The 23,473-nt window shown below is 41.6% G+C and overlaps 1 protein-coding gene across 5 annotated transcripts in view; it reads left to right on the top strand.

The window, feature by feature from the left end:
- LOC122787298 (semaphorin-4D-like) overlaps positions 1–23,473 on the top strand; it is a 2,116,148-nt gene that overhangs the window by 1,668,838 nt on the left and 423,837 nt on the right. The window lies entirely within an intron of this gene.

The following is a 23,473-nucleotide window of genomic DNA, read 5'->3' as shown; positions in this document are numbered from 1 at the left end:
AGCTCCTATCTGCACTATTCTAAAGTTTTTAGCCCAGCTGTTTAACAAGGGGGGGGGGGGCAGCTTATTCTGTGATAAAAGTGCAGCTAGCTGCGATTTCTAACTTTCTCATTGATTTTGATGGTTCCAGCCGTGCTTTACTTAAACTATGCAAAGCTTTCTTGAGAGGAACTGTTTTACTCAAGCCCCCTTATAGAGATCCTTCACCATCTTGGCACTTAAATTTGATATTACAGAAAATTATACAGCCTCCCTTTGAACGAACAGCTACCTGTCAACTTACACTTCTCTCTTGGAAAACCATATTCTTGGAAGCCATCACATCGGCAAGGCGAATTTCTGAGATTCAGGTCTTATCATCCCAATTGCCATATCTGATATTTCACAAGGACAGGGTCACTTTATGTACTAATCCCTCAGTCTTATCAAAGATAGTTTCAGAAAATACCATCAACCAATCCATAAATCTGCCAGATGTTCTTCGTGTTTCACTGTTGCAGTCATCACACTTGGGGTTATCTGCCAGCAGGTAGTCCTCAGTCAGCCCGAATATCAGAGACTTAGTATTTCTGCATTGGTTGCTGTCGCTTTAGGACTGACGTCAGGGATATAAAAACAGGCAGCCGACACTATTATATCAGTCTTTCTTGCCAAGAAGCCCAAAGCAGAAGCAGTGTGCACGAGTGCCGGTCGGCCGCTACCTGAGTTTCCGTTTCCGAATTGAATCATCCTAAAGTCTTTTAAAGCTAAGTACCTCATTGGGGATCCTTTTTTTCTTGCTCTAACCAATGTCAGAAAAAGTTAACAGTTGTCTCGCCTGTGGAAAGTAAATAGCACACTGTTTTTTCCATTCTTACTGCATCACCTGTTTAGGCCCAGACCACGACGTACCTCACTGTCGGTTTTGTGCTTTGTTCAATGCCCGAACTATTCATCGTTGGGCCCTTATTATAGCTAAATACTTTCGTTCTGTATCTTCATATTCCGAAATGGCTTCGGTAAGCCATCTGTCTTCCGATCTTCCGAAAAAATGTAAGGGTAAAGACAGAGATAGACCGCACAGGTCCAAAAAGTACAGTTGTGTACACTTACCATAAATGTAGATGTTCGAGTGTATTCACTGTTGCAGTCCTTACAAAATGGGTTATCCAGCTCCCGGTAGCCCACAGTCGGCCAGAATACCAGAGACTTGGTATATGATGTAGGCTGCCTTCGGCCGTAAACCCGACGTCAGGATATCATGTATAAAGGAAGGCAACCAATGCCATTTCCTCAGTTTTTCTTGCCATAACTGTCAGGAGCCCCCAAGAAGGCTAGACCAGGAAAAGAAAATCCCTGGAAATATACCATCCACAAAATAAACAGTCTGTGCCTTAGGAAAAAAGGGGGATGGAGGGGGGGGGGCAAGACTTGCAACAGTGAATACACTCTAACATCTACATTTATGGTAAGTGTACACAACTGTATTATGTTCATCGTGTTTCACTGTTGCAGTCCTTACAAAATGGGTTGATTCCCAAAGCCCAAAGAAAAAAGGGAGGAGGAATACCCACTATTTAAGGTTTGGCAAGGATGCCCTGCAACATTGCAGTGGCAAAACCAGCCCTGGATTTAAAAAAACAAAGGTAAATTGTATTGCTTTGTGAAAGTGTGAACAGAAGTCCAAGTAGCTGCTTCCAGGATGTCCTTAGTAGGTACACCTCTCAAAAAAGCTGCTGAGGTGGAAGTTGCTCTAGTAGAATGGGTCCTGATACTATGTGGAGGAGCCTTGCCATGCTGCAAGTAACAAAAGTGAATACAATGGGCAATCCATTTAGAAATAGTCTGTTTAGAAATAGCATTGCCCTGAGCTCCAGATGCAAAACTGACCAACAACTGGTCAGACTTCCAAAAGGTTTTAGTCCAGATAACATTGGAGCTATCTATGCATGTCAAGGGAGGGGAGGCTCCTGACATTTCTCCTCTATTCTGAGGTATAGGAAATAAGGTAGGCAGGTGGATAGATTGATTGAGTCAAGCTAGAAACCACCTTAGGCATAAAGGTAGGATTGGTTCGAAGGGAAACCCTATCCGCATGGAAGATGATAAAAGGCTCTACTGCCATTAAGGCCTGCAGCTCAGAAACTCTTCTAGCTGAAGTAATGGCCAAGAGAAAAGCAGTTTTCTAGGAAAGAAACCTTAAATCTGCTGAGGCAGCTGGTTCAAAAGGAGGCAGAGTAAGTTTCTCAAGCACAAAACTAAGATCCCAAGCAGGAGTAGGTGCCCTTCTGGGAGGTTTTAAATTGCTAACCTCCCCTGAGGAACTGCTTCATCAAAGGATGCGAGAAGATGGGTTGTTCAAAGGAATAATAAGCAGAAATCTCTGAAGCATGAATCTTGATTGAAGAAAAGGAAAGCCCACCATTAAGCAAGCCTGCCAGGTAATCAAGAATAAGAGGAAGAGATGGTTGAGAAGAGTCTTCCCCTCTAACTTGCATCTATATACAGAATCTTTTCCATTTATCTACATAAGATTTCCTAGTGCTAGGCCTCCTGGCCTCATGAAGAACCTTAACCACCTGTTGAGATAATTTTATACCATGAGCCAGGCCGCCAAATGCAGAGTCTGAAGATGAGGATGTAGACATTTTGCCTCTTCCTGAACCAAGAGATCTGGTATCAGGGGAAGATGCCAAGGCTGAGGCTGGGCGAGACTGCGAAGCAGTGGATACCAATGCTGTCTGGGCCAGTTCGGAGCTATGATAATGGCCCTTGGTTTTCCGTCCCATATCTTCAACAGCACTCTGGGAAGAAGAGGCAGAGGAGGGAAGTCATAAACTGAAAGCTGTGTCCAGGGGAAGGACAGAGCATCCACTCTCCAGGCTTTGTCATGATGTTCCCTGGTGCAAAAGATTGAAAGAAGATGGCTGTTCGGAGATGAGAAGGGATAAACCTGGGGAGAACCCCAATGCTGAACGATGCGATAGAAGATGGTCTTGTTCAGTTGCCACTCATTAGGATCCAGGACCTGCCTGCTCAACTGATCTGCCAAGGTGTTGAGTCTGCCTGGAAGAAACTGAGCTATCAGATGTAGGACCATGGAGGCTGCTATGGACCATAGAATCATGCTTTGCCTGCACAGGGGGTAAGAGTGAGTACCTCCCTGCTTGTTGATGTACCACATGACTGTGGTGTTGTCAGTCCTGACTAGAAGAGTTCCAGGAGAAAGAAGATGCTTGAAAGCCAGCAAGGCCTGCTGGACTGCTATCAATTCTTTCCGATTTGTGTGCAGGTAAATCTGTTGGTTGCCCCAAGTCCCCTGTATGCATCTGCCATCTAGATGCGCTCCCCAAGCGTAGTCTGAGGCATCTGTGGTGAGAGTCATGCTTGCAGGAGGTGGTTGAAAAGGCAGGCCTTTGTTCTGTGAACAAGCTGTCGCCCACCAAAGAAGTTCTGTCTGCAGACAGGGAATCGGAGGAAGTATCAAGTCTAAATCCTGTGTGTGTTGACACCAAAGGTTCTTGAGGTACTATTGTATTTTCCTCATATGCAGTTAAGCATATGGAATCATCAGAGTACATGAAGCCATGAATCCCAGGGCTTGCAGGAATTGCCTTGCAGAGAGCTGGATCATGCCTGCCAAATCCTTGAAGTAAGTCAAAAGCTGCATTTGTTTCTCTTGAGGGGGGGAATACCATCTGGGCGGCTGTGTTCAGACTTCCTCCCAGGAATACAGTTTCCCTTGTGGGTACCATTCTTGACTTCCTTTCGTTGAGAGTGTAGCCCAAAGAGGTGAGAAGGTTCCTTACAAAATCCAAATCCTTTAGAAGTTGTTCTGGAGAGTTTGCTTGAATGAAGCAATCGTCCAAGTAAGGGTAAATTTGAATGTTTCTCTGCCTGCAAAAAGCAATTACCGGAGCCAGGCATTTTGTAAAAACTCTGGGAGCAGTAGGTAAGCCCAAATGCAGTGCAGAGAATTGGTATTGTCGCTTTCCAGCTCTTAAACAAAGGTACTGCCTGCAACTCTCCCGAATTGGTATGTGCAGATAAGCTTCTTTGAGATCCAAAGTCACCAGCCAGGAATCCTTGGCCAGCATTGGCAGCAACTGTTGAAGAGTGAGCATTTTGAAATCACCAGAAAAGAGTTCAGTATGGACAAGTCCAGAATGGGGCGCCAGGTGCCCCCTGTTTTGGGAACCAGAAAAAGTCTTGAGTAGAAACCTTGGCCTATCTGAAGTACAGGAACTGGCTCTATTGCTCCCAGGTTCAGCAAGGAAGAAATTTGCTTTTCTGCTTCTGCTTTTTGATTTGGAGGAATATCTTGGTATCCTTGGTGAACAGGGAAAGTGTGAAAAGGAAACTTGTAGCCCTGGTATACTATTTTGAGTACCCATTTGTTGTCTGTGATGGTGGACCAAATGTCTGCAAAATTGGCCAACCTTTCCCCCAAAGGCAACCCTGGGCCAGCAGGGGCAGGGCTGAGTCAAAGAGAATGCTTACTTTGGGAAGTTTGCTTAGAACTCCCAGATTTTGAAGAGGAAGCATGCCATTTATGAGGAGTAGAGGTCTGTCCCCTAGAAGACCTATAACCCCTAGATCTAGTGTGTCCCTGTTTACGGGGATCAAGAAAAGTCCAATTCTTAGAAGGGTAATGCCTACTAAAATGAGGAGGCTGAACTTGCAGAAAATCTTTAACAGTTTGCATAGATTTGGCTTTATCCTCCAATTTTTTCAAGACCTCTTCTGCTTTGTTACCAAAAAGATTGTCCGTATGCAAAGGTACATCAAGTAACTTAGATTTAACATGCTCAGAAAGGGGCTGTTCCTTGAACCAATTTTTGTCTTTTGATAACAGATCCAGTCGCTGCTGCCCTGCAAGAAGCCTCCAAATTGTCAAAACTACAGTGTAAAGAATGTTTAGTCACAAGAGTGGCAGAATTTAATAAATCTTGCATGTCCTTACACTCCACCAGGGAAGGAACACTAGCAATTTTAGCCTTAATAGCCTCCAATGTATGCTGTTGAAACTTAAGCATATGAAAAAGACAATTAACAGACCTAATAGCAAGGGTGGCAGAGGTATAAACCTTTTTTCCCCACCTGTCCAAGGCCGTAGATTCTCTAACAGAGGGAACAGGATTTTTTGCAACTGTAGCCTTAACACCTTTAGGGCCCTAAGGAATAGTCTCTGGATCAGTAGTAGGATTCCTAAAAAATAAACTGATGAGAATCAGGAACTCTGTAATACCTGTCAGGTTTCCTGGGAGCAGGAGGAACAGAATTAGGAGTCAAAGAATTCTCCATGAAAACATCAACTACTTCCAACACCGGAGGGATAGCCAGAGGCTTATGCTGTGGTAAATCCAAGAACTCCCTAATCCTTTTCTTAGACTGAGGATAGTCCTGACTCTCCCACTTGAAATGCTAAGAGTATTCAGAGTATCTCCAAAAGAAAAATCTTCTGGAGGAGAGACAGAAGGGATGGATTCTTCTGCATCAGAATCCTCAAAACCAGACTAAAGTTTAGAGTCTTCCTCTTCATCAGCAGAATTGCCGGAAACATCAGAACCTGAAGGAGACAAAACTCTAGGGAACAATTCTCTAGCCCTCTTAGAAGGAGGAGGTTGAGAGCCCCAGATAAGAGTCAAAAGATCACTAGCCATTTTAATCATCTGTGACTGAGGAGTTAGAAGGGAGGCCGGCGCCTGCTTTTGAGTAAATTTGCATCTGGAAGGTCTGCTAAAAAGCCGGAGGGACTCGGGAGGTCTATCCACAGAGGTAGTCTGAACCGAGGCCGTCGGTCTGGGTCTAGTCTCAGGCTGAAAAAAGGAGGCCTCAGAAGCAGGGGCCTGCTTAGCGGCTCCGGACCCATCTAATGTAGCGACTGACGGAGGGTCAGAAGACAGAGTGGAAGCCTGCGACATGGAGGACTCCGAAAGGGTCTCAGCAGAGGCCTGCAGCTGAACATCCGCGGACTGCAGGGGCTACGAAAGCGCCTTACTGAGAACCGCTGGGCTGATGACCAACTTAACTGGAACGTCGTCGGCCAACCTGACCCTAGGCCTGTCGCGATCTTTATCCTTGCACTTCTTCGGAACATCGGAAGTCGGGAGACCAGAAGACACCATACCGACGAATCTAGGCCAAACACCAAAATGCTTATATAAAATTTTAGTTCTACGGCATATGGTACGCGGATTAAAAGCAGCACAGAGATTGCAATTAGGGATGTTGTGCTAAACGCCCAAGCAAGTGATACAGTAAAAATGAAAATCATGGTGTGGTATCTGTTTTCCACAGGCAAGACAGTTATTAACTTTCTTTGACATTCGTTAAAGCAAGAAAAGAGGGTCCCCAACAGGGTACTTAGCTGAGGATGTCTTCAACTGAAGTAGGAAAACAAAAGAAGGTAATCGGCCAAACGGCACTCATGCGAATTGCTTCTGCTTCGGGCTCCACGGCAAGAAAGACTGAGGAAATGGCGTCAGCTGCCTTCCTTTATACCTGACGGGTTTACGGCTGAAGGCAGCCGATGTCATATACCAAGGCTTTGGTATTCTGGCCGACTGTGGGCTCCCTGGAGCCGGATAACCCATTTTGTAAGGACTGCAACAGTGAAACATGATGAACATCTGCCAGTGACGCTTCCGTTAAGCTATTCGCCAGTTTGCTGGTACTCAGTGTGGTGCTTTCGCAGACTCTGATGCCCGCATCGATGGATTCACAGGCTGCTACCGAGACCTTTTCGAAGTCCGGTATGCCACGAGACTCTTCTTTGACTACGGAACCTGCATATGTTTCTACCTTGGATGGGTCTGGAGCCGCTGTGCAGGCACCGGCTTATGAGGAAGTTCTTCGCATTACCGATATTTGACACAAACCGACGACTTCTTTCACGTCTTCCGTTCTTTCTAAAACTACCAAGTTTCTAAGGCCAAGAGTACGAGCTATGCCTAAAAAACCGATGACTCAAACTCAAGCGCCTGCTTCCTTGTGACTATCTCAAATTGGCAGAAGACCTAATTATGCTAAGGGAAGCCAGCCTTCTCCTGCTAAGAGAAGAGACCTGTCCCCAGCAGCTTTAACTGACCAAGAGTCCGACTCTGAGGTTTCTGAATATGAAGACATGCCTTTATCTGCCTATGAGGATTCAGATGCAGAGGAATCCATTCCTTCTGCTTCCCCTCAAGAGGATTTTTCTTTTGGTGAAACCCTGCATACTTTGAGAGAGCATTTCTACTGGGAATACCAGGATTTTCCTCAGTCCAAAAAGAGACTTGGGGAATTTTTAGATTTATCACACCACAGACCCTTAGCTATCCCTCCTGTTCTGGATGTTGTGGATGATGTCTTTATGGAATCCAATCTAACGCCTGATACTTTACCCCCTGCTCCAAGGAAACCAGACAGGTACTATAGAGTCCCTGACTCTCACAAATTTCTTTTCAAAAATCCTACTGCTGACCCAGAGGTCATCTCCCAATGGCCTAAAGGAATAAAAGCAACTACAGCTAGGAATCCCACCCCTTCGGACAGGGATTCCCTAGCTTTAGACAGATGGGGTAAAAAAGTATACACCTCTGCAGCTCTCGCCATTAGAGCATTGAATTGCCAGTTCCACATGCTGAAATACCAGCAACATACTATGAAACGTATTAAGCAAAAATTATCTACCTTTCCTGACTGTGCAGAAAATAAAGAATTACAGGAGCTTATGCATTCTGCAAGCCAAGTCAGCAAACATACCCTGCAATGTGGGTTTTACGCCCTAGAAGCATCTTGCAGGGCAGCAGTCACAGATTCTGTACTTAGAAGGCATGCTTGGGTTAAGGAGCAGACCTTACCAGACCATGTCAAATCAAAATTACTGGATGCTCCTTTAAACAAGGACAATGCGTTTGGCACCAAAGCAGAAGAGGTTTTAAAAAAGATGGAAGAAAAGGCTGAGTCTATGCAGACAGTCAAAGAATTTTTGCAAGTGCAGTCTCCAAGATTCAGTAGGCATTGCCCCCCGAAACACTGGTCCTTTCCAGCTCCCTCAAGGCCATCTCAAACTACACCCAGGGGTAACAGACCCCCCAGATTACAGTCTCAGGGTATGCAGAGATTTAAGCAATGGAGTACCTCCACTTCTAAAACAGGGAGTGCTAAGCCACCCCCTTACGGAAAGAATTTACAGTGACTTCTCAACTCCACTTCTCACCTCTGCCCAATTGCTCTTGCCCCTAAGAGGTAAACTTGCCCACCATGCAAAAAACTGGACCTACATCACCAACGATCAATGGGTCCTCAACATAGTATCCCAGGGGTACAAATTTTATTTCCACACGCTGCCAACCCCAAAAGGGTTCCCAGACCTTCCTCCAAACCAGTGGGCAGAGGCACAAAACCAAGTTCAATCTCTGGTCTCCATAAGGGCAATTCAGCCTGTTCCTGCAGAACAGATAGTCCAAGGTTTTTATTCCAGACTGTTCCTGGTACCCAGAAAAGAAGGCAGCTGGTGCCCAATCTTAGATCTATCCATTCTAAACACCTTTCTGGTGGTACCAAAATTCAAAATGCTCACCCTAAAGCAGCTTCTCCCTATGCTGTCCAAAGATGCCTGGTTAGCCACCCTAGACCTAAAGGAAGCTTATTTGCATCTGTACATCCCTATCAGGGACTCATGCAGGAGATATCTACATTTCAGGGCAGGATCTATGCATTATCAGTTCTCTGCACTTCCCTTTGGCTTATCCACTGCCCCCAGAGTATTCACAAAATGCCTATCTCCAGCCATTGCCTATTGCAGACAGAGAAAGATTCAAATATACCCTTACTTGGATGATTGCCTCATTCAGGCAGACAGTCAGGAAAAGCTGTTGCAGCACCTGACATTTGTAAAGGACCTTCTAAACTTCCTGGGGTACACTATCAACGAAAAGAAATCAAAACTGGTCCCCAGTCAAAAGATTGTATTCCTGGGAGCAAGCATGGACACAGCATCCCAGATGGCATTCCTTACTCCAGAAAAACAAGCCTATCTGACAGCCTACTTCACTCAAATGGCCACCAGAACCCAACTATCCACAAGGAAAATCCTGCAGCCTGTAGGGTTCAAGGCCTCCTGCATTCTACTAATTCCATATGCCAGATTGCATATGTGGAAACTTCAGTGGTACTTAAAAAGTCTTTGGTGCCAACATTCTCAGGACCTGGAAACTATCATACCCTGTCTTAGGGCAGAGTTTCTTTAGTGGGCAGCAGCGTGCAACCACAACAAGGGACTTTCCTTTGCACAACCCCATGCCATCCAGACTCTAACCACAGATGCATCAGACTATGCTTGGGGGGCACATCTGGATGGCAGGTGCATTCAGGGCCACTGGACCCCAAACCAAATTCATCTGCATATCAACCAAAAAGAGATGCTAGCTTTTCAGCACGCTCTGACAGCTTTCAGATCCCTGCTCTCACCAGGGCCCCTTCTAATAAAAAACGACAACATCCCAGTGATCTGGTACATCAACAAGCAGGGGGGAACCCACTCTTACCCACTATGCAGGCAAGCCATGACCCTATGGAACACGACCTTGGCTATGCATATTCACCTGCAAGCTCAATTCCTGCCAGGCAAATAAAACTCTCTGGCAGACGACTTAAGCAGAAATCTCCTAGACCCACACGAGTAGCAATTAGACCTCAACATCTTCAGCCTTCTAACCCAGAAACGGGGTACCCTGATGGTGGACCTATTTACCTCCCCCTACAACCACCAGCTCAGCAAATTCTGCACCAGGGTACCTCACAGCAAGGCCTGGAAAGTGGATGCCCTTTCCTTCCAGTGGGTAAACCTCTCAATATATGTATTTCCCCCTCTGCCTCTTCTTATAAGAGTACTAGTCAAAATAAGACAGGAAGGACCAAGGACAATCCTGATTGCCCCAGCCTGGCCACGCCAACACTGGTACCCACTACTGCGCAGTCTGTCACTGGTGCCACCATGGCACCTACCCCAGATCCCAACCCTCCTCACTCAGCAGGAGGGACAAATCTAACATCCGCAACTGCAAACCCTGAACCTTGCTTATACCTTGAATTCTCCTCCAGTAGCCAGCCTAAGCAAGCAGGTGCTGGATGTCATTCGTGAAAACAGAAGACCCAGTACAAGGAAATTCTATGCTGATAAGTGGAAAAGGTATTGTTCCTGGTTCATTCTAAAGAACCGGACACAGCACAGCCCTCCTTACCTCTCATCCTGGATTACCTAGCAGACCTATTCCACAGAGGCCTATCTTTCTCTTCCATTAAGATCCATGCCTCTGCCATCTCTGCTCATTACAACACTCAGCCACCTCTCTTCTTTCACCCTCTCATCGAACAGTTCCTGAGAGGGGCTAACAACTTAAGGCCACCAAAAAGAGCCCCCAGCCCTGCTTGGGACATTAACTTTGTACTGGAAAAGCTCACACTACCCCCCTTTGAGCCTGCAGCATCAGCAGAATTAAAATTCCTCTCTTGGAAAACAGCCTTGCTTCTGGCCATCACCTCAGCCAGAAGAGTGTCTGAGCTACAAGCACTTATGGCTGTGGAACCCTTCATTATTTTTCATGTTGACAGGGTCTCCCTCAGGACTAACCCTACTTTTATGCCTAAAGTGGTGTCCAGTGTGGCTCTCAACCAATCTATTTTCCCTAATCCTCAAAATAAAGGGGAAAGGATTCTACACTCTTTAGACGTGCACAGACAGCTCAGATTCTACCTTGATAGGACTAAGCCCTTCAGGAAATCTGACAAGTTACTAGTCAGCTTTGCACCAGGGGCAGAGGGCAAGGCCATATCTAAATAAACCACCTCCAAATGGATAGCACACTGTATCCATTTCTGTTACAAACACCATGGGAAACCACCCACTCTGGGGGTCAGAACGCATTCCACTATGGCAACTTTAACCTCAACAGTATTCCTCAGGGGAGTCCCTACCAGGGACATTCTGGAAGCTGCTACTTGGTGTTCTGTTCACACCTTCACCAAGCATTATCACCTGCCTATCTTTTCCAAATCCAGGGAGGGTTTTGCAACAGCAGTCCTGCAGGGCATACTGGCCAGTCCCAACTCTGCTTGACTGCCTCCACCCATTCTTCAGCTTTGGGAATCAACCCAGGTGTGATGACTGCTACAGTGAAACACGAAGAACATAGTACAGTTGTGTACATTTACCATAAATGTAGACGTTTCAGTGTATTCACTGTTGCAGTCCTGGTTTCCTACCCTCCAGCCCCCTTATCTCTCTCTCGCTCCCTCTCCTTCTCTATTTCTCTTACTCACCCTTTACAAGGCTATTGGTATTTACTTTTTACTGGTGGTGCTTTTTCCACCATAACTTAGCTCCCTATTTGGGGCAAGAAAAACTGATGTAATGGCGTCAGCTGCCTGTTTTTATAGGTCTATATCAGTTCATCGAAACATCTGAAGTTCGAACACCATATGTTCAAACTTCAAACCACGAACTGCAAAAACATAGAAGTCTTAAAACAGCGATTGTTTTCCCCAAACACATACGTAACACAAACACACCAAAACAACATCAGTCCACACACTCAAAATCCTACATCTAACCCTACACTAAACTGTACATACACTACTACCTATCCACTTACCTTAACCCAAACCCTAACCCTAAGGTCTGTCACTATCGCACACTCAGCTGACCCGCGCCCTAACTCACCTATCCCGCCCTAACCCTAAAGTCTCTCACTATCGCACATCCACCTCACCCGTGCCCTAACCCTAACTCACCTAACCTGCGCCCTAGCATCCACACAATCGCACACTTACCTGAACCCGACCAGTAACTTCTCACCACAGTCCTGATACTCGCGAAGCCACAGAAACGGCTCACCGAATTCTTTCCCTGGGAAAGAATTCGGTGGGCCATGGCTTCGCGATTACCAGTGTTTGAACTTTACAGTTCGAGCATCTGGTATTCGACATTCAGCCACTTCGATGGAGTGATATAAACCCGTTTTTATACCCCTGACGACCTGACATCAGTCCTGAAGTGACAGCAACCGACGCAGAAATACTAAGTCTCTGGTATTCAAGTCGACTGAGGGCTACCTGCTGGCAGATAACCTCAAGTGTGATGACTGCAACAGTGAATACACTTGGACATTTATATTTATGGTAAGTGTACACAACTGTACTTTCTTCCCAAACTTCACCAATAAAGAAGAATATATATTACATTTGCTAGATGTTGATAGACAACTACGTTTTTACCTTCATAGAACAAAGGACGTAAGAAAACAAAGTCAGTTATTCGTCGTCTCCTCAGAAAATAGGTTGGGTCTTCCAGTGGCCAAGGTGACTGTAGTTAAATGGATTATGGACTGCATATCTTTTATTTACAAGAATCAAGGTTTAGAGCTGCCAAAACCTGTTCGAGCTTACTCCACTAGTGCAGTAGCCATCTTTTCAGTTTTTCAGTCTAGTGTGTCCATGGACGAAATTTGCACAGCAGCAACCTGGGCTACCCCTCATACCTTCATTACTCATTATAAGCTAGATTTGATCTGTAGGTTAGGGCCTTCTTTGATTCAATGGTTCTGAAGAATATCCTTCCATAAGGCCACCCAGGAAAAAGGTAGCTGTGGATTCTGTCCCATATGTGGGGATAAAATGAAAACTGACAGCACCAGATAAAATAGTTATGTACTCACCATAACATTCCATTTTTATTTTTTTCCTCACAATCTCACCTACTGTCCCCCGTTCCCTTTTTTGCTTTCTGGATGAGTGAGTTGACCTAAATTTGTTTATTGTGTGTTGTGAAAGCTAGAATTGATCTTATCCTTATTTGAGGTAATTTCCTATTCTATCATTTTCTATGATAACAACCAAACAAGATCTGAGGTGATTAGGAGAGACACATTATGGGCAGGGTAGGGTGCTCGAGAGCATTTGGTTGCAACGGCTAAGTCGGATCCAGTGGTTCGGATCCTAATCCATATGCGAGGAAAAAATGAAAATTGATAACAGATAGAATCTTGTGGTGGGCACATAATTTTTTTTATGCTAGGAAGTAATTTTTTATTGGACAGCACATGACTTTTCTGACATCTGTGAGACTATGGATTCGTACATTATTTTTACTGTGAACTTGGTTGTTTTAAAATTTTGCGAGAAAACTTTTATAAATTGTGTTCAGTGTCTGGGGTAAGTGGTATGTGGTGCTTGTCACAGAATTTTTAACCCAAAAACACTATCTTGTGATAATTATCTTTTTACTGATTACTGCTGTCAGTTTTACACAGACTTCAGGCTTCCTTCTTATCTTTATCATGGACCAACTTAACAGTTCTTCTGTTCTTTCTTCCTCCAGCCACAAAAAATTTAATTTCCAGACAGCATCAAATTGTTTGACTGTTTCCCACAGGATTATATTCCTGAGGTGTTTCCTAGATACTTCAGTTCAAAGAGATTTTCTTCCACTGGAAAAAGTAGATCTGTATCTAGATCTGTTCCTGAGTTTTTTCCACCCAGTCCACAACTTCATCAAGGAACTTTCTCAGGATACTAGGATTCATGGCATCTATGATTCTCATGACTCCTTTAACCAGACTCCACATGGGAAAGATTCGATGCTCCCTAAAATCTGTATGGTCCCACCATCAGCACCCCTTCACATTTCAAATTCCAGTTTTTACGATTTGTAAAAGGGAACTGTTTTAGTGGGAGACCAGTTTTAGCTGAATTCAAGTCTCCCATTCTCTCTTCTAGCTCCTGTACAGTCTGCAACAAAAGATGCCTCAAATTCTGCTTTGGGAGCTATGTTTTTGGGGATAAAAGTGTTGGTTCTTTGTAACAAAAAAGATCAAAACACATGATGTTGGCGGTTATAAATGCACGCATCTCTTTTCAGTCATCTGTGGTCTGTGAACCACTGCAAGTGATTACAGACAACACCACAGTAATGTGTATATAAACAAATGGGGGGGGGGGGCAGAACTTACCCTCTGTGCAAATTAGCCATGGTAGCCTAGGATTTAGCTATTCAGCACAGTTTCACTCTACAGATTGTTATATTCCATCAGCACAAAACATTATGGCTGACAAGATGAGCAGGACCAGGACAGACACTCACGAATGAAAACTGAATCTGGGATCCAGGATTTGATCCAGCTTGTGGGTAGCACCATAGACAGATCTATTCACCAACATTCACAACAAGCAATTAGCAAATTTCTGCTTCAGAACTCCTTGCAAGGTAGCCTTGAAAACAGATGCATTTTTATTTCTTTGGATAGAACCATTCTTTATACCTTTTCGCACTTTCCACTGATAACAAGGGTCATTCTGAAGATTCAGAAGGGTTCTCCAAACATCATTGTAGTGACTTGTTGAAATTGAAGCAAGGTGTAGTCGATGCCAATAAGGAGATGAAACAAATGCAAATCTGAGAAAAAAGATACTTATTTTCCAACCAACAAAACGATAAATGCCACGAATACTGCAGTAATAACTTCTTTATTGACCTAGGTTTCGTCCTTACGAACTTCTTCAGAATGCTATTACTGTTTCTACTCAACCATTTTATACATTGCCAAATATTGAATAATTACTTAATTGACACCTTAATTTCCCTCCAAAAACTTTTAAAAAGGAAATAACTTTGTTGAAATTCACTACATATCTATACATAGCATATACATTCCTAACTCTACTATATAAACTTTAATAAAATTTTATCACTTATCACTTAAAAACTACTAATAAAATATACAATTATTTACTTGTACATAAAGAATTTATTTAAAAATGCTAACTATTATATATACATGTATGAAACTTATTGTGTTATGTACCATGTTAAATATATAACATTTGATGTATTTATTATAATATATATCTATTGTATCTATTATATACACATGCCTATCTCACTAATCCAACTATAACATATATATATTATAAAATATTAATATGCATACACATCAATTATTATTTTTATACCATAAATAAATATTGAATATATTTGAATACCATGAAGACAGCGTTGCCATCAATACAAACCAATTAAATCTACAAAACAATTGATTTAAATTCCTTTGTTGTATAAGTGCAAATAAATTATATTTTATAATAATGTAGTGTGCAATCCACATAGTATAGAACCAACATATAAAGTATATATCACTTGTATATTAATATACTATATGAAATTTATTTTTATACATAAAAATGGTAATAATAATGATAATAATAAATGCCACATTTTATTTATTATATATTCTATTTAATTTCAATAGTGGCATAATGGTCATATATTCATTAATTCCCGGATGAATACATGAATTTAAATAAATTTGCCATTTTAATTCCTCCATATCCAAATGGTACATCGTTATTTTACCTTGTGGATCCTGTTGGATTTGATTAATGACCATGAATTTAAATTTATGATCTTTATATTCTATAATATGTCTTGCAAGAGCATTACTATTTTTATTATGCTGTATATCTAATAAATGTTCTTTAATTCGCTCTTTAAATTTCCTTTTTGTTTTACCAACATAAAAGGCTTTACATTGCTGACATAAAGCTATATATACTACATTTTTGGTTATACAATTATAATGTCCTTTTATTTTGATGTTACACCCATTGATCACCATTTCTCTACCTGAATAATATATATAACTACATATACTGCATGTTCCCCATTTGAAATTCCCTTCTCTTCCATTTTGATATTTTTCAATGGTTATTTTATTTTCCAATATATTTTTGAGAGAGGGACTCTTTTTATACACAAATTTTATCGGGCCATTGAAAATATGTCTCCCTATTTTATCATTAACAAAAAACTCCCAATTTCTCTTTATAATATTTTCTATTTCTTTAAAACAATCATCAAATTTAATAATATACAATGGAATATGATTATAGTTATCTTTTTCCATTGTACTTTCATTGCCCAATGTTATTGTGTGTAATAAACCTGTTTTTAATATTGCCGTATATGTCCCATTTTGTCTTTTATTTTTCACTTCGTTGAATATTTTGACACAAAATTGTTCTGGATCCTCTATTCATGAATAATTGCATGATGTATTGTAATTCTTTTATAAATTCCATCTCATCACTTACCATTCTGGCCGCCCTGACCATCTGCCCTTTCACAATGGCTTTTTTCTGATGGTCAGGGTGCCAGCTATCAAAATGCAAGTATGCATTAGAAAAGGTGGATTTTCTATGTATTTGTGTTTGCAAAATATTCATATCTTTATTATATATAATATCCACATCTAAATAGTTGATTTTATCCTCCTGGACATTATATGTAAATCTTAAAAATTTTACTGTAGTATTAATATATTCCAAAAATTTTTCCAACATATATTTATCTCGATCCCATATAATGAATATGTCATCCAAATATCTGGTATACATTACAAGATGTTTACCAAAATCTGTTCCAAATAGATAATGTTGTTCCCAATAACTCATTATTAAATTTGCGTACATGGGGGCACATGGTGCCCCCATGGCCACGCCATTTACTTGTTGGTAATAACTTCCTTCAAAATATATATAATTATTATTGAGTACTATTTCCATCAAGTTTATAAGGACATTAATTTGATCTTGTTCATAAAGATGTGTTTCGAACAATTGTTCTTCTAGCCATAAAAGGCCTATGTCATGAGGTATGGTGGTAAATAAATTAACAACATCTATTGTCAAAAAGATATATTCATTTTTCATAACTATTTTATTAAGTCTACTCAAAAAATCCCATGAGTCCTTAGTTATACAAGTATAACATTTCATACTTTCCTTGAAAAAATGATCCAAATATTGACTTATGTTACATGTTACACTTCTATTTCCATCTACAATAGGTCGAAATTCCAAGTTATCAAGGCCTTTGTGTATTTTTGGTATTCCGAAAATGCCACTGATGACTGGATGTTCATTTTTTAAAAATTCATGTTCTTTTTCAGTGATACTCCCCTGGTATAACATGTCATCTAACATACCTTCTATTCTTTTATACGCTATATGCACTTGGTTCTTACTTATTTCTACATATGTGTTACTTAATAACATGTTAGTCATATATGAACTATAATCATTCCACATGGGAAAGATTTGATGCTCCCTAAAATCTGTATGGTCCCACCATCAACACCCCTTCACATTTCAAATTCCAGTTTTTACGATTTGTAAAAGGGAACTGTTTTAGTGGGAGACCAGTTTTAGCTGAATTCAAGTCTCCCATTCTCTCTTCTAGCTCCTGTACAGTCTGCAACAAAAGATGCCTCAAATTCTGCTTTGGGAGCTATGTTTTTGGGGATAAAAGTGTTGGTTCTTTGTAACAAAAAAGATCAAAACACATGATGTTGGCGGTTATAAATGCACGCATCTCTTTTCAGTCATCTGTGGTCTGTGAACCACTGCAAGTGATTACAGACAACACCACATTAATATGTATATAAACAAATGGGGGGGGGGGGGGCAGAACTTACCCTCTGTGCAAATTAGCCATGGTAGCCTAGGATTTAGCTATTCAGCACAGTTTCACTCTACAGATTGTTATATTCCATCAGCACAAAACATTATGGCTGACAAGATGAGCAGGACCAGGACAGACACTCACGAATGAAAACTGAATCTGGGATCCAGGATTTGATCCAGCTTGTGGGTAGCACCATAGACAGATCTATTCACCAACATTCACAACAAGCAATTAGCAAATTTCTGCTTCAGAACTCCTTGCAAGGTAGCCTTGAAAACAGATGCATTTTTATTTATTTGGATAGAACCATTCTTTATACCTTTTCGCACTTTCCACTGATAACAAGGGTCATTCTGAAGATTCAGAAGGGTTCTCCAAACATCATTGTAGTGACTTGTTTCTGGCCTAGACAATTGTTTTGGAAATGGCTAAGGGCAGGTATGACAAGCTTCCTCCCATACTGGACCAACTCACACAAGACAATAGGTTGTCTGATATGCTTCAACTTTAAAGAACATCAGTTTCTGGGATGATAATGTTTTAATACCTTTTAGGCACCTGTTTTCTGAGGACATGCAGCAGGTATTAAAGGAGGCAAAGAAACCTGCTGGTAGGAAATTATATATTGGCACATGGAAAGATTTTCTAGTTGGTACCATACTAAGAATTAAGACCTGTTTATTGCTAGTATTTTTCTAGATATTCAACATTCTCACTGCTGCATTAGCCTTTAGGCTGTATTGGTTGTGACCTGTGCAGAATACAGTATAACAACTGGCAAGCTTCCAAAAGCTCTGGCTCCCTCCCACAATTTCTCAAGATGAACAGGCAAGTAAGGCAATGAATCCTAGACCATAAAGACTCCCATAAAAAACGTACTTTACGTAACACAGACAAATGAATGAGCGCGTTCTGCCAGATTAACTGGCCTTCATTAGATTCAAATAAGCAGTAATTGCTACAATTTCTTTTATATCCACAGGAAATTGAATCACTTCAAACAAGGAAGTGATGCGTATACAAATGTAAAAATTATGTAATTATGTAATAGAATAAATAAATGAATGAGTGTTAAATAGTAAACATATTTTTAATAAAATCTTTATAAAAATCTTAAATCTATGTTACAAAATGTTGCAGTATAAAGCCATGTACATACATATATATATGTGTATATATATATATATATATATATATATATATATATATAACACTTATGACAAGCATGTAACATATCTATAAGAAATATATATATATATATATATATATATATATATATATATATATATATACATGTATAAAAAATGTACATTTAATAAATTTCCATTCCACAATTTCACTGAGGTTGCTAATTGGTCAGCCCTGTAGAGTGAAATCAGCAGTGGTATGATGCTTTCTTTAGTACTTTCCTGCCACCTTGTGAAGAAGTGGCTCAAGGGTTTCAGCAGCAGCTGGCTTATAGATTTGTTTCTGGCAGTTAAGCCTTCATTAGTGAACGCTTCTACGCAGATTTGTTGCCCTTTTAAAAATTTTTTTTTTTTTTTTTTTTTTTTTTTTTGTGTAGCTTTAAGTTGTATTTCCTTTTTAAGAAAACCGGTATTATTACACCAGTAAGGCTTCCGAAACAAACGGACCACTTTCAAATGTAGGAGGAAGCTCAATTAAATGCATGTAGTTCTTACTATTAAGAATGAAAGTGCTTATCTAATAAATTTAAATCCTCGTGGTGGAACTTGTCTTTTTTTCCTGTATTCATTCTGCAGGCATTGGTGCATGGTATGCTGCATTTAATCAGGCTTGCTCCTACATTTGAAAGTGGTCTGTTTGTTTCGGAAGCTTTGTTGGTGTACTAGTGTATTGGTTTTCTGTTTCATTTTAAACCTGGTATTATCTTCAGTATTGGACGTTTTTGTCAGGTATCGCTACTTTTATCGCTTAACTTATTTTGGGGCTATTGTTGTGTAAAATTGTACTGCTTGAGTAAACTGAGGTATTTTTGAAACTTTAGTGCTGGGAAGTGTTTTGATCAGGAAGGAATCATTTTGGGGTATTTCAGTCTCTGTGTACACTTTGTGAGAATCTACCTGCTATTTTTTTTTCTGTCAGTGTGCATTTGTTTTTGAAGGGCTTCTGATAGGTATTTAGTTTGCTGCTTGTACATTGCTTTGATAGGGGACTGTGTGCTTACTTGTAAGTATGAGTATGCTGCTTGTGAACCCTTGCTGACAACTTACCTTCTGACCGACTCATTCCAACAACATGTACTGACTGGCTTTGAGCCCCCCCCCCCCCCTCCTGGGTTACAACATGGATATTCACCCTGCTGCTGGAGTCCCGTCTCCCGCTGTACCTAGAAAGAAAAACACTTATCAGAGAATCTTTGCCGACACCATGGGCTCAGTCAGTGCTTCAGCCAATGGTTGAGTCTGTAGTTATCATTTGTCATTCCTCAGATCATTCACTTATATTTTCATCTTCCTCTGATGTAGTCCTTTCAGCCACCATGAACCAGCTGATGTAGTCCTTTCAGCCACCATCAACCAGCAGTCAGCCATGTCCTTATCGGCTGTTGCAGTGCACATTCTGGGCATGGGAGAACAATCTTCTCTAGGTTTGGGAGATGCTGTGGGAGTTGTTGCTCAGGGTAGCCAGGGAAAATGAAGTACAGTCTCCGAGTCTGTCTTCATCCAAGGTTTTTCCTGCAAAGAAAAAACAAAAGGTCAAACAGTATTCATCTGCATACACAGTGTCTGTTAGAAAAGATGATTTGCCTTACCTTAGCAAGGCAATTTATTTTTATAGGCTGATAATCCTGGTGGTCAGAAATTTTTACCTGAGAATAAGGTCAGCAAAGAAATTCCTGAGGAAAATTTGTCAGAGGATTCTGACATAAAGACAGGACTTCTGTATAGTCTCCAAGCCTAGTTCTCTGATTCAGAGGAGCCTTGTCCTTACAATCCACCTTGGAGGAATTTTCCTTTTCTCAGACAATAGCCAGGATGAATTAGATGTTTTTTGGGAACAGGTGGATGTTTCCCATGAACTGAGGAGATGATATGATATATTCCACTCCCATACCTCAGATTGTGCCAGCGTTGGAAGATGTATTTAATACTGCCTGTAATAATCCTGATTCTCAACCTTCAATTCCCAAAAAAAGCAGATAGACTTTACAAAGTTTCTCAAACTAACAAACAATACAGTTTGATGTTCTGTCTTCTATTGTCCTCAACTTTGAGGGTTCTTTAGATCCAAATAGATCTGACTTCAGCCACGCTACAGACTTATGGATCTGAGGCTCAGGCCCCTTCCCGTACCCATAATTCCCGTCCTTGCACTGATTTATCTCTAGATCTTATTTGCAGCTTGAACATTAAAGACATGCATCTCTTGATGCAGTGTTTGTGAAAAGTTTAGGCAAAGATAAGTGACTTGTTAATACTTTTTGATCATCTCTTTGAGCGTTTCTGGGTTTCTCCTGTAATATCTTCCTTCACCTTCTCCAAGATCCGAAAAAAAAAAAAAATTGCCTTCTTTCTCTTGGTAGAGTGTTAGAACTGACGGGGAAGAAAACCCAGTCTGTTTTCTTTGGTAGTGGTTATTGTTAGATTGTGTTAACTTTTAGATACCCTTTTGTAGTTCTGCAGTTCCTTGTGGTTATTGTTGCTGCCAGTACTGGATTTGTTGGCATTTTGGGATTCTAGCATTGGGCATAAAATCCACCCCAAGATGGCCAGTCTAAATATGTTTATTGCTTCGCACTTGCAGGAGGACTACTTCGCCCGCACTGTCTTTGGGGCCAATGCTTTCATGGGTAGGCACACCAAACCTACTTTAAAGGGGGGTTCTCCCTGCCATTGCAGGGAAATCCTCCTTTTTCAGTCTTCATCATCATCATCTCCTTCATCAAAAAAGGTTTCAGAAAAGAACAAAGGCAAGAAGTCTAGGATAAGGCGAAAAAGGAGAGGGAATGAGAAAAAGAGAAACCTAAAGAAAAATAATCCTCCTGGAAGCATTCTCCAGATCATTTGGGTCTGTCTGGGCCAGCTCCATAGTATTCCAAGCCATATGATCCACCCTCATATTTGGACCCTGTCAGGGTTAGGTTTCCAACCCTGCCATTCCCAGAGCCCAAGTTCTCCCAAGAACCTGTTAACCTCAGTCTGAGGTCATCTTTCTTGCAGGATAGGTCTTTTCAAAAGATGTCAAGGCCTCCTTCCACAGCCTCATCTTTGAGATTGTAGCAGTCCACTAGAAGTCTCTCTTGGACTGACATTGAATGCTGAGAAAGGTTTTGAGGACCGAGATCCAGTTGGAGGCTTTTCCAGTTAAAATTTTTGTTGGAAAATCAGGAATTGTCCCTTCGTGTCCACTGGTTGTGGCTCCTTCTGCAAGCTGGTCCCTTCGTGTCCACTGGTTGTGGCTCCTTCCGCAAGCTGACCTTCAGATTCGGGACCTAGAATCCAAGTGTATCTCCAGGAATGTCTGTGTCAGAACAAAAAAACTTGACCTTTTTTAACTCTGACTATATCTCTGACCCGATCACCTCAAACTGCTTCAGCCCTCAGAGAGTCTTGTAGCCTAGGTGTCATGTCCAGCACTGGGGAATCAGGTTAAATCTAAAGCTTTTGGACCCATTCTTTCCTCTCGACGATTCAGTCCTCAACAGCTTGGCTGTGGTGTCTGATTCAGAGCAGAGTTGAATGGGTTCTCAGACCTTGCTATTGTCATATTGTTTGGAACCTGTGGGGGCTGCTTCAGGGCCATATCTGTGTCACCATTCGAAGCCTTCAAGAAAGTACTCCCAGTCTAGGGAACAGACTTCTTTTCCCCACTCAGATTCGTCCCTGCCTCCACGGACTTCTCTGGGTCCTCTGTCTCTTCCTGTCACACTGGGACAGGCAGCCCCTCGAAGTTTCGAGGCAGGTCATGTCGTGCGCTTCTCGTCACCCTGGGAAAGTACACTGAAAGCATGCAGGCAAAATGGGGTACGTGGACTCTCCTCCAGAGAGCATCACTGAAGAAGATTTCTATGAGGAGGAAGGGTCACCTAGGTCCCCACTCAAAGATGTCTCCTTTAGTGAGATTGTTGAGTTGCTAAAGCAGAAGGCTTGGGTGGTCACCAATGCACAAGTTTTCCTTGAGGCTTTTGGGGCTGGCCTGTCTCCTTCTTGGGTGGTCCCACCCACTAACTGGTAGACCTGTTTTTGAGGTGGGCATAGAAGTAACTAGATGTGGTTGAACCAATCCCCAAAAGCCCAATAAAATTGTTTTTCCTAAAGATAGGCCCTTCTGGAGCAAGGGTCCCACAATAGACTCCATGGTGGTACTGGCGAACACCAAGAAAGAGCTCACTGAGGAGAGCTGTACTGCCCATCCCCTTAAGAGAGAGCCCAGGGCATTGGACAGATTTGGAAAGCTCTCCGGGTGCTGAACTACTTGGCCCATGTAAACCTTTGAGAGAGACTTGACTAAGGAATTTTTGAAGTCCCTCTCTGGGTCCTTATCCGCAGAAGACAGGAAATCAGTGGATAATCAGTTGACTACCCTTCAGTCCCTAATAAATGTGTCCATGCACTGTATCTCTAACATGGCTGATGGCACGTCAAGTGTGGCAGACACAGGAATAGCTGCTGGATGTATTTCTGTGACTTCATGAAGCATTTCAAGACATCCTTTATTAATGCCCTGTAGGATGAGCTTGTTTGATTTTTTTTTTTTTTTTTTTTGCAAACATTATGCATCACTTTTAATATATTCAGTAATTGTCAGTCAACCATTGCATAGCTGATTCAGATCCTGCCTTCTTTTAAACATTGTTCCTCCTCTACATGTAGTGGCCCCACATTTCCTGTTTTTTCCTGTGTAATTTACTCCTACCCTTTTCTAAAGATCCCAGTTCCAGTTTTATCTCTGTTACTATCTTTGTTACTTCTAGTAAAGTTAGTTTAGACTTTGATTTCCATTCACTAGTTATTGCTTTTTTGGCAG

This window comes from Protopterus annectens, chromosome 13.part0 (assembly GCF_019279795.1).
Source record: "Protopterus annectens isolate FY-2018-M chromosome 13.part0, PAN1.0, whole genome shotgun sequence".
NCBI classification, from domain to species: Eukaryota; Metazoa; Chordata; order Ceratodontiformes; family Protopteridae; genus Protopterus; species Protopterus annectens.
The sequence above is the reverse complement of the archived record's forward strand: the minus strand, read 5'-3'. Positions and strand labels throughout refer to the sequence as shown.